The sequence below is a fragment of the Rhipicephalus microplus genome, chromosome 7 (assembly GCF_043290135.1).
Source record: "Rhipicephalus microplus isolate Deutch F79 chromosome 7, USDA_Rmic, whole genome shotgun sequence".
Classification (NCBI taxonomy): Eukaryota; Metazoa; Arthropoda; class Arachnida; order Ixodida; family Ixodidae; genus Rhipicephalus; species Rhipicephalus microplus.
Genome location: NC_134706.1, coordinates 96802218 through 96815235, shown reverse-complemented (window position 1 = coordinate 96815235; position 13018 = coordinate 96802218).

The window sequence follows — 13018 nt, the reverse complement described above, 5'->3', positions numbered from 1 at the left end:
CTTATATATATCAGACTTCTAATCATTTTCTTCAACGTGATAAAAATATTGAAATGACCAACCTATAATTCTTTCTCCTAAGCCTTTGTCTGTCAAGTTAGGCAACATCTACTAAGCGTTGTGATGGGTAGCATTCACTGCACTTTTTTGCAAACTAGACGCTAGAACCAAATGAACCTGTAAATCATGAAAATATTTTGTAGTGGTGGTGTTCCAATGTACGCCCCTGCACTTAGAAACACTCTCTTGCACACACTGGCATAAACGCCGCCATGTATTCCTTTTTCGTAGGAAGTAGTCAAGAAAGAGAAAGCTCTTGCGAGAATCGTAAACAAAGATGCTGAATCTCTTTTTCGAATGACGACGGCCTCGTGAACAAAGCTTCTGAGTATACGGAGTATTTCAATTGTGCGCTTTTTTCTCAGTTAGCGGCACTCATGCGACTGTAAGTGCTCCCTCGAACTCCCCTTACATTCTGCTACCGACTCGGCCGAGATCTTGGCAGTTGGCTTGACCAATAAACGCACCTCGATTTACTCTGAGGAAACATACTACATACTTCACAGTCCTCAAGCTGCATGTTGGGCTTTTCAAACATGCCTCAGCATTCTCAGTTCCTCAAATTTTGTTATATTCGCGATCACCGTCATCAGCATGACTACACCCACTGCAGGGCAAATGTCTCTTTCGTGTTCCGCCAATCAATCCAGTCCTGATCTTTCTGCTGCTACGTTATACGAGCAAACCTTTTCAGCTCATCTGACCACCGATATTAAATGCGCAGCATTTCTTAGCGAACTTCGGTGACATTGAGCGTATCTATCTATCTATCTATCTATCTATCTATCTATCTATCTATCTATCTATCTATCTATCTGTCTATCTATCTATCTACCTATATATCTATCTATCTATCTATCTATCCATCTATCTACCTAGCTGCCTACGACTTTCAGCCCTCCTTGCCGTTTCGATAATGATATCGATACCAAACTCGGTATGACATATCATGGCTGTATGAACAACATAGTCGGCTAGTCAGAACATAAAAATCATGACATGTATGTTATGAATGTCATGACTTACATTTTATGGTCCTGCAGCTCTTGCGGTGGTTTCCTTCACATGGCATGTTGCAAAACTGGTATGTTATGACATGATTGCATGGCGAACACAAGCGACAGACCTTAACATGAAAGTCATGACATGCGTGTCATGTATAACAAAGTATGCCACACTCATGATGTGCTTGCGGCCGTTTCGCTAGCGTCAAATATACCAAATTTGGTATTACAGTACGTGAATGGAAGACGAAGGTATGTGACTGGTGCAAACATGATAATCATGAGATGCGTGTCATGTAACGACATCACTACATGCCATGCTCATGATGCGCTCACGGCCGTTTGACTAGCTTCACATCTACCAAACTCGGTAATACATGACGCGAACTGATGACATAGGTAAATGACACATCCAAACATGATAATCACGACATTCCTGTCATGTATTAACATTAATACATGTCACACTAAGGATGCGCTCACGTCCGTTCCGCTAGCTTCACATATACCAAATTTGGTATTACGGGGCGTAAATGGATGACAAAGGTATGATACTGGTGCAAACATGATAAACATTATGTGTGTCATGTAACAACATGACTACGTGCCAGAGTCAAGGCGCTAATGCATTTCTACGTGACTCGGCGTGCGTGCTCGCCGGCGTTCATTCCGTTGCGTCCTGCCAGCGTTGCCACGCCAGGCACCGGTCCTGCCACGTACTCGCAGGCGTGCGCCGCGCTGCATTGCTTTGGCGCATGCGCGTTTCAGTGCGTCTAGCGTCCTTGCGTCACGACAAAATGGAGAAGCAGTGTTGTCTGTGTAACGCATTGGTGTGAAATGTGGCATCTCGCATTTCACGCCGGTTGCCCTCGGGCCGCGCCGATGGACGCTGGTCACGCCTGGCGTCACACTATAGAGTGCTCGTGCTTTGTTAACGTAGTGTCGCTGTGCCTAGCGTACGCGCGCGTGAACGCTACATCAGAGTATATTGGGATCTTCATGGTGTGCTCGCGGCCATTTTGCTAGCCCCAAATAGACCAGTTGTAGTGTTTCGTGACGTAAATGAATAACAAAATATATGACAAGTGCAAACATGATAATCCTGACACGCGTGTCATGTAAAAACATGAAAACGTACCATGCTCATAGCGTGCTCACGGCCGTTTCGCTATAGCTTCACACCTACTACATTCGGTATCGCGTGACGTGAATCGATAACGAACGTGAACGTCACATTCCAACATCATAATAGACAGTTATAGTTTACCATTAGCGTGATAGTGGAGATTAAGGGAACGGCGTAACCGTGCAGCAAACATTCGTTGTGGACAGTGTCTTATAATTTAGCAAGATAACGTTTACGTGGTTTACGTGCCCCAGCCGGGGCGGTGGCGCCACCTATCGTATGGTTAATAGGTTAGAAAACAGTGAAAAGGAAAAGAAAACAAGAATGTTTGCTTATGCCACTGCGCGAAGCAGTCTTAGAACTTTATTTAACTAATAGTGAACGTAAATAATATGAACTAATTATGAACTACGCACCAAACGGGAAAACATTTATGTTGCCGATTTGTTTCCATCGATCTTGTAGTTAAGCCTAGTTGCGTTCGAAATGGGAAGCTATCTCAGTATCCACGCCACATTATCCGGTATACTCGGTCATCGAATCTAACTGAAGGCAAGCGAAGTTGTTTTAAACAGTCGTTTGCTGCGAACAATGTGAATATTTCAATAACTACGCCAAAATCACTTCGAGGTGGGCGTCTGAGAGCTCCGCCATGTTACGTACCCTACGTACACTTACGCTACTGTGGTAACCCTAAATATGAAAAATACCGCGCATAAGGTAAGTGGTACAGATCGTACGTATCTGCCCATGCACACTTTGATTCCGGTTTCACGGTACACCCGGTATCCCGGTAAGCCCGGTATACTATAACTGTCTAATAATGACACGGAAGTTATGTACGACATCATTTACCTCGACCTCATAGTGTTGTGCTGATTTTAAAGTGACATATGAGCATTTCTCATTCGTGCTTCACATACCATCAATTCCCACTGTACGCGGCATCTGCCAATTTTCGTTCTTTTCGTTTCACGCGTATGGAATTCAGACAGTTACCTTTATTGACCAGCGCTTATCCAGCGTACGCGTACGTGCCCGACCCAAGTTAATTTTTTCTTCTTGATTTAAACTATAATATCCTGGGTCACTGTTTCTTCTCTAACGCGATCTGTTCTCTTCCTGTTCCTTAAAGTGACACCAATCGCTTTCTCTTTCTTTGTTAACTGCGTCGTCCTAAATTTTAGTTTAACCCGATTCGTAAGCTTCGAGGTTTTGACTCCACAGGTAAGCACCGGTATGATGCAGCGGTTCAATACCTTTCTCTTGAGGGATAATAGTAGATTACCATTCATGATTTGAGAATGCTTGCCAAATGTGCTCCAACCAATTGCTAATCTTCTATATACTAAACATTGAGGGTTGGCTCCAAGCTTGCTACCCATCGAAATACACATAATTTCTCGCAACGTCGAGTGTTTGGCCACTCAATGCAAAGGGCTTTTGCAGCCCAGATTGCTGCACATTAGTTCAGTTTTAGGCATATTAATGCTCAGACCATTCCATCTGCTTTCCTTTTATACTGCAATCATATCTTCCCTGAAAAACTGCAACTTCATCAAAAAATCACAGGTCACTAAGATATTCACTATTATCTCCTAATTCTCGCTCTTTCCTATTATAGGCCTCGAAAACCTAGTGCAAACACGTGGTGAATTGCATCGGAGAGATCGTGTCTTTCTGCGTCACACCCTTTCTTATTACAATTCCACGGCCTTCCTTATGAAGGACTATGGTGCCTGCGGATCTGCTGTAGATTTCTCACAATATGCTTATACGTGTGCTTCATCAACACCCAGATACCCCAACGTATGCAACATTGCTTATTTCGTGACCGAATGAAATGCCTTCCCGTAAGCTTTGACAGCTATTTATAGTGGTTGATTGTAAGGCGCATATTGTTGTATAACAATACAATATGATTATGGTATATTGCTGACTAGCCTGTACAAAAGCGTTCTTCGTTCTTTCCTTGTTTTACCTGATATGTCGTCTTATTTCTATTAGCTATTTTTTTCTAGATGTCATATAGATAATGAATTGAGAGCTAATCTGCTTCTACCTTTTCAAGTTTTTGACGTTCCTTTGCAGATGGGCTGAGATAATATTCGCATTCTTCCTAAATTCTGGTACCCTCCTCGTCATGAGACATTTCTTGTAGAGGGTGGCCAGTTTTTCAAATCCTTTCTCTCTACCATCTTTCAACCAGCCTGATGTTACTTTTTTCTCACCGGTGGCTTTGCCTCTGCATTGCCCCTGGGCCTTTTTTTCTCAGACAATACTCGTGTGATGTGAAATTCCTCCACACTAATACACTCTAAGCCGAAAGGGTGTGTGGTTCGTCTTTTTGCGCACTAATGGGGCTGCCACAACCATTATTTTCTTTCAGGACTAACGGCACCATGTCTAACAGTTAGTTCCCATAGACGAGCTCAAGAGACTAATAATTATTCCTCACATTTACACCTTAGTGAGTAACCGTTAGTTCCACAATTCACCTCGAAGGACTAGCATTATTTTTGACATTTGCACCTTATAGGGCGACCGTTAATCCTCACATTTACACCTTACCAGGCTACCGCTAGTTCTTACAGTTGCACCTCGCAAGACGATCGGTTGGTCCACTCAAATACTCCAATAAAGATCTTTTTATCTCCAGTTGAAACATCTTTTAAATTTATTTTCCGCCAGGCCTAATACTTTTTTCGCCTGTTTTTCTGCACAGTGAACAACAAGTAGCACAGAAAATTACACAAAAAAGTAGTTAGCCACCCAGGTGTAACTGCTTTCGCAGTCACGGCAACAACAAAAAACAAAAGTGAGATATCAAAATATTTTATTTTTCTACATACAGATGAAGCTTTTCGATTCTTTTAGGTGAATTCATGGTGACGTGTACAAGTCCAGTCTCATTCTTGTTCACTCCTTGTGGAGCTCCTCAGAAGAAAGCGATTGATCACAGCCGTTGCAGACGCCAGCGCACGCAGCCTTCTGCCTGTTGTGTTCCCACGGCTCTACGTACAATAAGATTGGAAAAATAGATAGACACACGTGACAGAAGATGAAGATACACGCATAGGACAAGTACATACAAGTTAATAAAAAAACATGCGTGTAAAATATGACGCACAAATAACTTTACCTTCAAATCTCATACATTCCTTCTGAAGCTACTCTGACTGAAGAGATGGATGACAGGCATCGTAGACGTAAGCGCATCCAGCCTTCAGCACGGCGTGGGCCCACGGCTGCACAATAAGTATGCAAAATAGAGAGTCACACGTTAGAGAGAATGAATACTAATGCACATGAGAAATACTAGTAAGGTGAAATAAAAACACTTGTAATATATGACATGCTAACAATTTTAACGTGATGTCGCACATCGTCAAAGACTCATTTCGATCCCCGTAGTGCACCAGCTTAGGAGCGGGGGCCGCAGCCACAACTCCGCGAACCACCATGCCGCCAACAAGTCAGCGCGTTCTAAGCGAGCGACGTCGTTCAGCTCAAGCAAGTGAACGCGAGACCAAACACGGTGCGGCACGCGGAGTGTCTGCCAACAGCGAACTTCTTACAGGAGAGCGAGCGTAGAGTTACTGTATATGCTATCTTTAGGTAACATATACAGTAACTCTAAGCGAGCGTACGCTTGGCGACCGCCACGAACAGCGCCGAGCTGGTTTGGAGCTAGCGCCGAAAATCGATGGTAAGGCAGCCCTTTTCCACAAACTCGAGTGAGTGCAGCGCGCAAACGCGAGCCCGCCGCCACGAACAACGGACGGCGCCGAGCTGCTTGCGACCGACTGACGGGGAAGACAACTGTAATGGCAACCAATTTTTCACATAGTTCCGACGCTAGATAAAGTCCCGCCAGCTTGTGCTGGTGAACTTACCACGCGCGACATACAACCAAGCTCGTTTTGAGAACCCGTAACAAGTTTTTGACAATTCCCAACACAGCTACGAGATCTCAGCCCAATATCGCCAGCTCAGAGCTCATCGTGGAGGCGAAGACAGGGGAGCCCTTGTTGAGCGAGCGTACTGGGAGGCCGACGGCAATGACGGCCAATTTCCAGGTGGTCGCAAAGCCCAGGCGAACTGCAGGCGCTGAAGCTGACCTTCGTGGTGCATTTCGTGCGTGCGATACACAACACGACCTAGCCTGTTGCCGGCAAGCACAATCCGTATCGCACACGCGACAAGCATAGTAGAATAAAAAATGATTACCTGTTTGCGAAAGAATCCAGCGCTCAATATTGCCCTTACTTGTATGCGATAGGCCTGCAGTCTTCTCGGCTACCATGTTGGCCTTCCCAACTGTTGCTGTCGTGTGTTGGTCGTGACTATATTCAAGCCAGAGATATACAGCCCCGCGTGGTGGCTCTAGACTTCATGGGTGCGATGACCCGTAAAAGCAGCAGCACACGCTCACCCAAGCGCACACACAAGTACCACGTCGTAATTCCTAGATCGTCGAATCCAGGCGGCCGCGATCGAGCACTCCGAGCGTGACGAAACGCGAACCGTCGCCAGCAAAATGCGGGGAAAGACTGAGCCAAGAATGGAGGAGGACGGCTAGTGACCTTGGCAAAGCTCGTCATACTGCCTGCAATGCCCGGGTGGTTCATCCCTTTGCACCGTGTTCGGAGACCAAGCGGTTTGAATGCGGCACGTTTCTCTCTGTGCTTGCTCCTCAACGGTCTACCCGTTCATCGCGCGCGCTTATTGAGCTCCGTAACTCTTTCTTCGGGTAATTTTGCCTTAAGAGTGTTCTGCTTTTAATGATGTCATCCTGGCTGTGTCGGATGCTGTGCAGATATTTATAAATCCCATGCACTACCTGCACTATCCTATGCGAATTGGTTGTGACCTTGCCTTTTTTGTGCCTTATTGCATACTTCTCGTTTTACCTGTGCACAGTATCGCTTTCACAGATTTTGGCTTCTTGCGTTCTTTACAGCATGCTCAATTCTCTCCATGAAGTACTTTGTCATTTAGGCTACTTTACTCCTAAATTTTTAAAGCTCTACTGGCTGTTCTGTTACGCACATCCAAAGTTGCTTCATGACAGTGCTCGACCGTGCGCCTGATCTAGCCCACTGGTCAACTCATAGTCTCAGCAAGGAACGCCCGAAAATGTCCACTGAAGAACTCATCCTCCAAGCAACCCCACGCAGTGACGCGGCCAACAGAGCTTGGTTTCTATCTTCTCACATGTCATAAGTGGACTTTATATAAGATACTTCAACTGCAGCGATACTGGATATTCAGAATAGCCTGGTTGAATATCTTAATATTTGCATTCGCATTGAGAACGCCAATTAGCTTTCTAATAATTGCGCATAACAATGTGTTGTTACACCAGGGACAAGCCTACATGACAAGGAATTTTACGTACATCCATGCTGGACGCTAAAATATTCTCCAGTCATGCCTGCTAAGTGGCTATAAAGTTCAAATACTATATTGTGGACAAATAAAACTCATTAACGTTCACACTAATATCTCGCCACAGGGCCATGAGAGCCTGTACTGGCTATGGTTTCGGTTTTATTACTAGTTCACTGTCATGAAGTGCAACAAATATCTACTGAAGCTATAGACAACATTGGAAGAGTTAATTAGCGTTCCATTACTTTCGTTGTAATGGGGGTATGACCACTTTTGGAAATATATTCTTCAGTGTCTCAATTTTGGCCGCAAGAAAAATCCCTTTTATTTTGTCAACTGAGTGACAGCGATGACAATTATATTTATTGACCGAAGATCACAAGTAACTGATTGCTATATGCTCTAATATCCTACTTTAATGTCATATCTGCCCATCTTTGTTATTTTTGGTTTCCCATTGCAATTTCGATGGCATGAAGTGTGCTGAGTTTTTTCAGTATTTTTCCAGCGCTACTGCACAGGTTACACCACATGCTCTGCGTAACTTCGGCATTTGCTTGTGTTCTTACTTTGTTAATTCATCATGTTGCATGCAGTATAAAACAAATACCAAAAACGTTGAAAAAACACACGTTGCCTCGACAGCTGCTGCTCTTTTCTATTCTAACAACATTCTAACAATCATTCTAACAACATCAGCATAACACATGGTCTGCTTTACATGGCTCCCGTTCTGCGGTCGTATGCAGGCAAAACAAGTTCGCCGTGTGTTTCATAGCGGGTGCCCTTTCTGAAGCAATATTCTCACGACTGTGTGCCATGGGGATTACTGATGTATATATAAGTTCACACGTATACCTTCATTAGGATAATTGCAGCAGCACAGTTTCTACCTCCAGTTATCCACGGTTTGAACTTACGAAGTCTTGCTTTGAATTTTACTATGAATATGCTCCTAGACTGTGAAAGTAATATGGTTACATCATTACGGCTGTGTGCCTTAGAAGTCCCGCTCTTATCGGTCTATTTGCAATACTGCTGACAAGGCCCGATCATGCATCAATAAATGCCCATCAAAATCAAAATTCCCAGAAGATGATGATGATGATATGGTGTTTTTTGGCGCAACGGCCATTTGATGGCCAAAGAGCGCCAGTTAATGCGACAAGGAATGTGGACAATGATTGTGATTAGCGGCTGTATAAGGGCCAGAAAATTGATCGTGGTAAGGCGGATAAAAACATACAAGTAATAAAATCATGACCATGCCATGAAAGGTGTGTGTGGTGCAAATAGATGAAAAAATTTGGTGATAATAAAAACGATGGTGGATATGTATGGAATTAGCACAAGTGCCTCACTCGTTCATACCCTTGCGTCCAAGGGCCGTGAGGCAAGTGCTTTGTTGTGTAGCCACCGCAGCGAAAACCTCTCTGGAGAGGTTGTGCTGCGGAATGCCCGGGTATATGATATGAAAACTATAATTTTCTATTAAAAACGCTAACATTAATTTATGACTAAAAAGCGGTTCCCTACCAACGAACATTGCAGGGTTTAAAGGTATATGTTGTCGGTAGGGTAATGGAAAATGTTGTTTTTTTAGAGTGTCCAATTGCTAGCACTGAATTAAAATGTGAAGAACTGTTAGTGCTTCACCACATCTGTCACACAATGGTGGATCACCACTGGACAAAAGATATGAGTGTGTCGTTACTGTGTGTCCTATCCTGAGCCTCGTTAATGTTACCTCTGTATGACGTGATCTTGATACTGGTGGCCAATGGCCAAGCTGTGGCTTGATAACGTGTAGTTTGTTTTGTATGTGTCTATCCCACTTGCTCTGCCAGTAGTCCCTGAACTTTCGTTTGAGAGACGGCTTAACATGAAGGGCCGGAATTGATATGGGTGTAGTGGCGGTGCTTTTGATATGGGTCTAGTGGCGGTGCTTTTGTGGACGGATGTAGCAAGCTGATCCGTCATCACGTTGCCTTGAATCTCACGGTGCCCTGGCACCCAGCACACTACAACATGTTGGTTTAGTGTGTAGAGTGTGCACAAAATGGAGTAAAGTGAGACGAGGACAGGGCTTTTTGTTTTTTAAGACTGTGCAGAGCCGTTACCACAGTGAGGGAGTCTGTATAAATTACTGCTTTTTGTATTTGTAATTGTTTGATGTGTTTAGCTGCCACAAATATCGCGTAAGCTTCCGCTGTGAAAATACTTGTGCATGGATGTACAGGGCCAGCATGGATGTACAGGGCCAGCATCCGAAAAGGAAGGGCGAACAGCAGCGTAGGAAACAGAGGAGTTGATCTTACAGGCATCTGTAAAGAACTCAGGAATGTGTATTTGTGTTGAAGTTCCAGGAAGTATGTTCGGATATTGGCAATAGGCGCATGTTTAGTAACTTCTAGGAAACACACATCGCAATCTATAGTCTGCCACTGCCACTGTGGTGGGTATGCTTTAGGAGCCATTAAACTGCGTTCAAGTGACACTCCAGTGTCCTCAGCTAGACCCCTCAGGTGAACTGAGAAGGGCTGCCTCATCGAAGGCCTGTTTTGAAACAGAATGGAGCTCGACAAATCAATAATAGTAGAGTATGAGGGGTGCTTCTTGTCTGCTTTCACTCTAAGAAAATAAACAAAGGACATGTAAGTTTTCTGCAGATGAAGCGACCACTCATTTGACTCAACGTAAAGGCTTTTTACGGGGCTGGTGCGAAAAGCACCCGTAGAAAGGCGGATGCAAAAATGGTGCATATGGTCAAGCATCTTCAAAGCACTTTGAGTGGCAGACTGATAAACAACGGCCCCATAATCTAAGCGGGTGCGAATGAGGCTTCTATACAGGTTTATGAGACGTTGCCTGTCACTACCTCACGTAGTACGTGACAACACTTTTATAGCATTCATGGCTTTTAAACATTTTGTTTTTAAATACTTGATATGCGGTACGAAGGTCAACTTGTTGTCCAAGGTTAAGCCTAAGAATTTATGCTCCGCATTGACAGACAGACGTTGACCGTTCAGTTCATTGTCAGGTTCTGAGTGCACTCCTCTCTTTCGGGAGAACAAGACACAGGTGTTTTTTTTTTCTGGGTTCAGCCGGAATACGTTTTCCTCTGCCCATTTGGAGACCTTGTTTAAACCTAACTGAACCTGTCACTCACGCATTGCTAGGTTGCATGACTTAAAGCCAAGCTGGACGTCATCGACATATGTGGGATAAAACATGTTGCGGGGGATGGACAGGTGCAAGGAATTCATTTTGATAATAAGAAGTGTACAACTAAGTACACCACCTAACGGTACTCCCGTTTCTTGCACAAATGTTTGGGAGAGAATACTGCCCACACACACACGGAATTTCCGATTGGACAAGTAACTCTCGATTATGGAAAGCATTCTACCGCGCACACTCAGGTGAGACAAGTCTTTTAATATGCCAAAACGACATGTTGTGTCGTAAGTCTTCTCGATATCGAGAAACACAGACAGGAAGTATTGTTTGTGGATGAAAGTGTCTCTGATCTGTGCCTCGATACGCACCAGATGGTCGGTAGTGGATCTACCATCTTGAAACCCACACTGAAATTGGTCGAGCAGATTTTGTGTTTCAAGGAAATGTAAAAGTCGGTGGTTTAACTTTTTTTCAAAAAGTTTGCAAAGGCCGCTGGTTAGTGCAATGGGCCTGTAACTTGAAGCTGAGGGAAGGTCTTTACCTTGTTTCAAAATAGGGATAAAAATAGCCTCTTTCCAAGAAGCAGAGATGTTGCCTGTAAGCCAGATAGCATTGTATAGGGAGAGTACAGTTTTTCGCCTTTTGAGTAGCAGGTTTTTCAACATTTCATATATGACATGGTCGTAGTCTGGGGCGGAATTACTGCAAGAGTTTAATGATATTTGTAGCTCAGCTAAGTTGAAAGGTTGGTTGTATGCCTCGTAATTTGTGCACTTGAATTCTAGTTCTGCTTTTCTATCTTTGCTTTGTATCTTTGGAAAGCTTCAGGGTAGTGTGACGAGCTAGACACCTGCTCGTAGTGTCCACCGAGGAAGTTCGCCTGATCTTGCAGGCTGTCACCCTGTGCGTTTACGAGTGGGAGTGAGTGTACTTGTCTTCCTGCTACTCTACGAACCATGTTCTAGACTTTAGCCTCTTGTGTATATGAATTTATCTCTGATAAAAACTTGTGCCAGCCTTCCTTTCTGGCCTGCCAACGCATTCTCCTGCTTCGAGATTTTATTTTCTTAAAGCTCTCAAGGTTTCCCGCTGTCGGCGAATTCCGCAGCAACCTCCATGCCCTGTTCTGTTCCTTTCGCGCATTCTGACACTCAGTGTTCCACCACGGAACGTGTCGTTTGCCGGCCAGTCCAGATGTTTGGGGAATGCACTTGGCTGCTGCGTCAGTAGGCAAAGCCGTGAAGTACTGCACAGCTTCATCGATGCCTAATTCGCATATGTCAGTCCAACTTAAGTGAGTAATCTTTTGAAATAGTTCTCAGTCGGCTTTGTTTACCAGCCATTTGAAAGCATGTGGAGGACATTCGTATATTATTGGTGTACTCAAAACTACAGGAAAATGGTCACTTCCGTGTGGATTATTCATGACTTTCCACTGAAGTAATGGTACAAGTGAAGGAGATGCGATACTGAGGTCTATGGAAGAGTAAGTTTTGTTGGCAAGGTTACAGTATGTTGCCTCTTTCCTATTCAACAGACAAGCACCTGATGAAATGAAGAATTGTTCAATGAGACGACCTCGTGCATCACAGCAAGAGTCACCCCACCGACCATCATGTGCGTTCAGGTCCCCAAGGACCAGATAAGGTTCAGGTAGTTGGTCTATTAAAGACTGGAATTGAAGTTTTCAAGACGGTGGTGAGGAGGTATGTACAAAGAGCAGACAGTGGCAAGTTTGTTTAGAATGACTGCTCGGACAGCCACTGCCTCGAGGGAAGTTTGAAGGGGTAATTGTGTGCATGCTGTACCTTGACTAACTATAACCACTACACCACCGGATGGTGACATGGCATCATCTCTATCCTTTCGGAAGATTACCTAGTTACGTAAAAAGTTTGTGTTCGTTTTAAGTGTGTCTCTTGTACACAAAGCACTCTAGGACTGTGTTCATGGAGGAGTTCTTGTAAGTCATCGAGGTTTCGAAGAAGGCCTCGGATGTTCCACTGTAATATTTTGTCCGCATATTAAAAGAAGAGATGCTGCTGTGTGTACAGAGTATCCTGTGTTAGAGTGAGCTTGTTAATTCAGGTGGCAGGACGGTCGTCCGGCCCCGTCATTGGTTTTTTTATTTTTCTTGGCGCACTCGAAGGAGGCACGCCGCTTTTTCGGTACCAAGGGTACCGTTATATCTATTGCCTTCTCGGAGGCACCAGCCCGCACATGCGAGCTGGTGGTTTGGATTTCAGGCCTC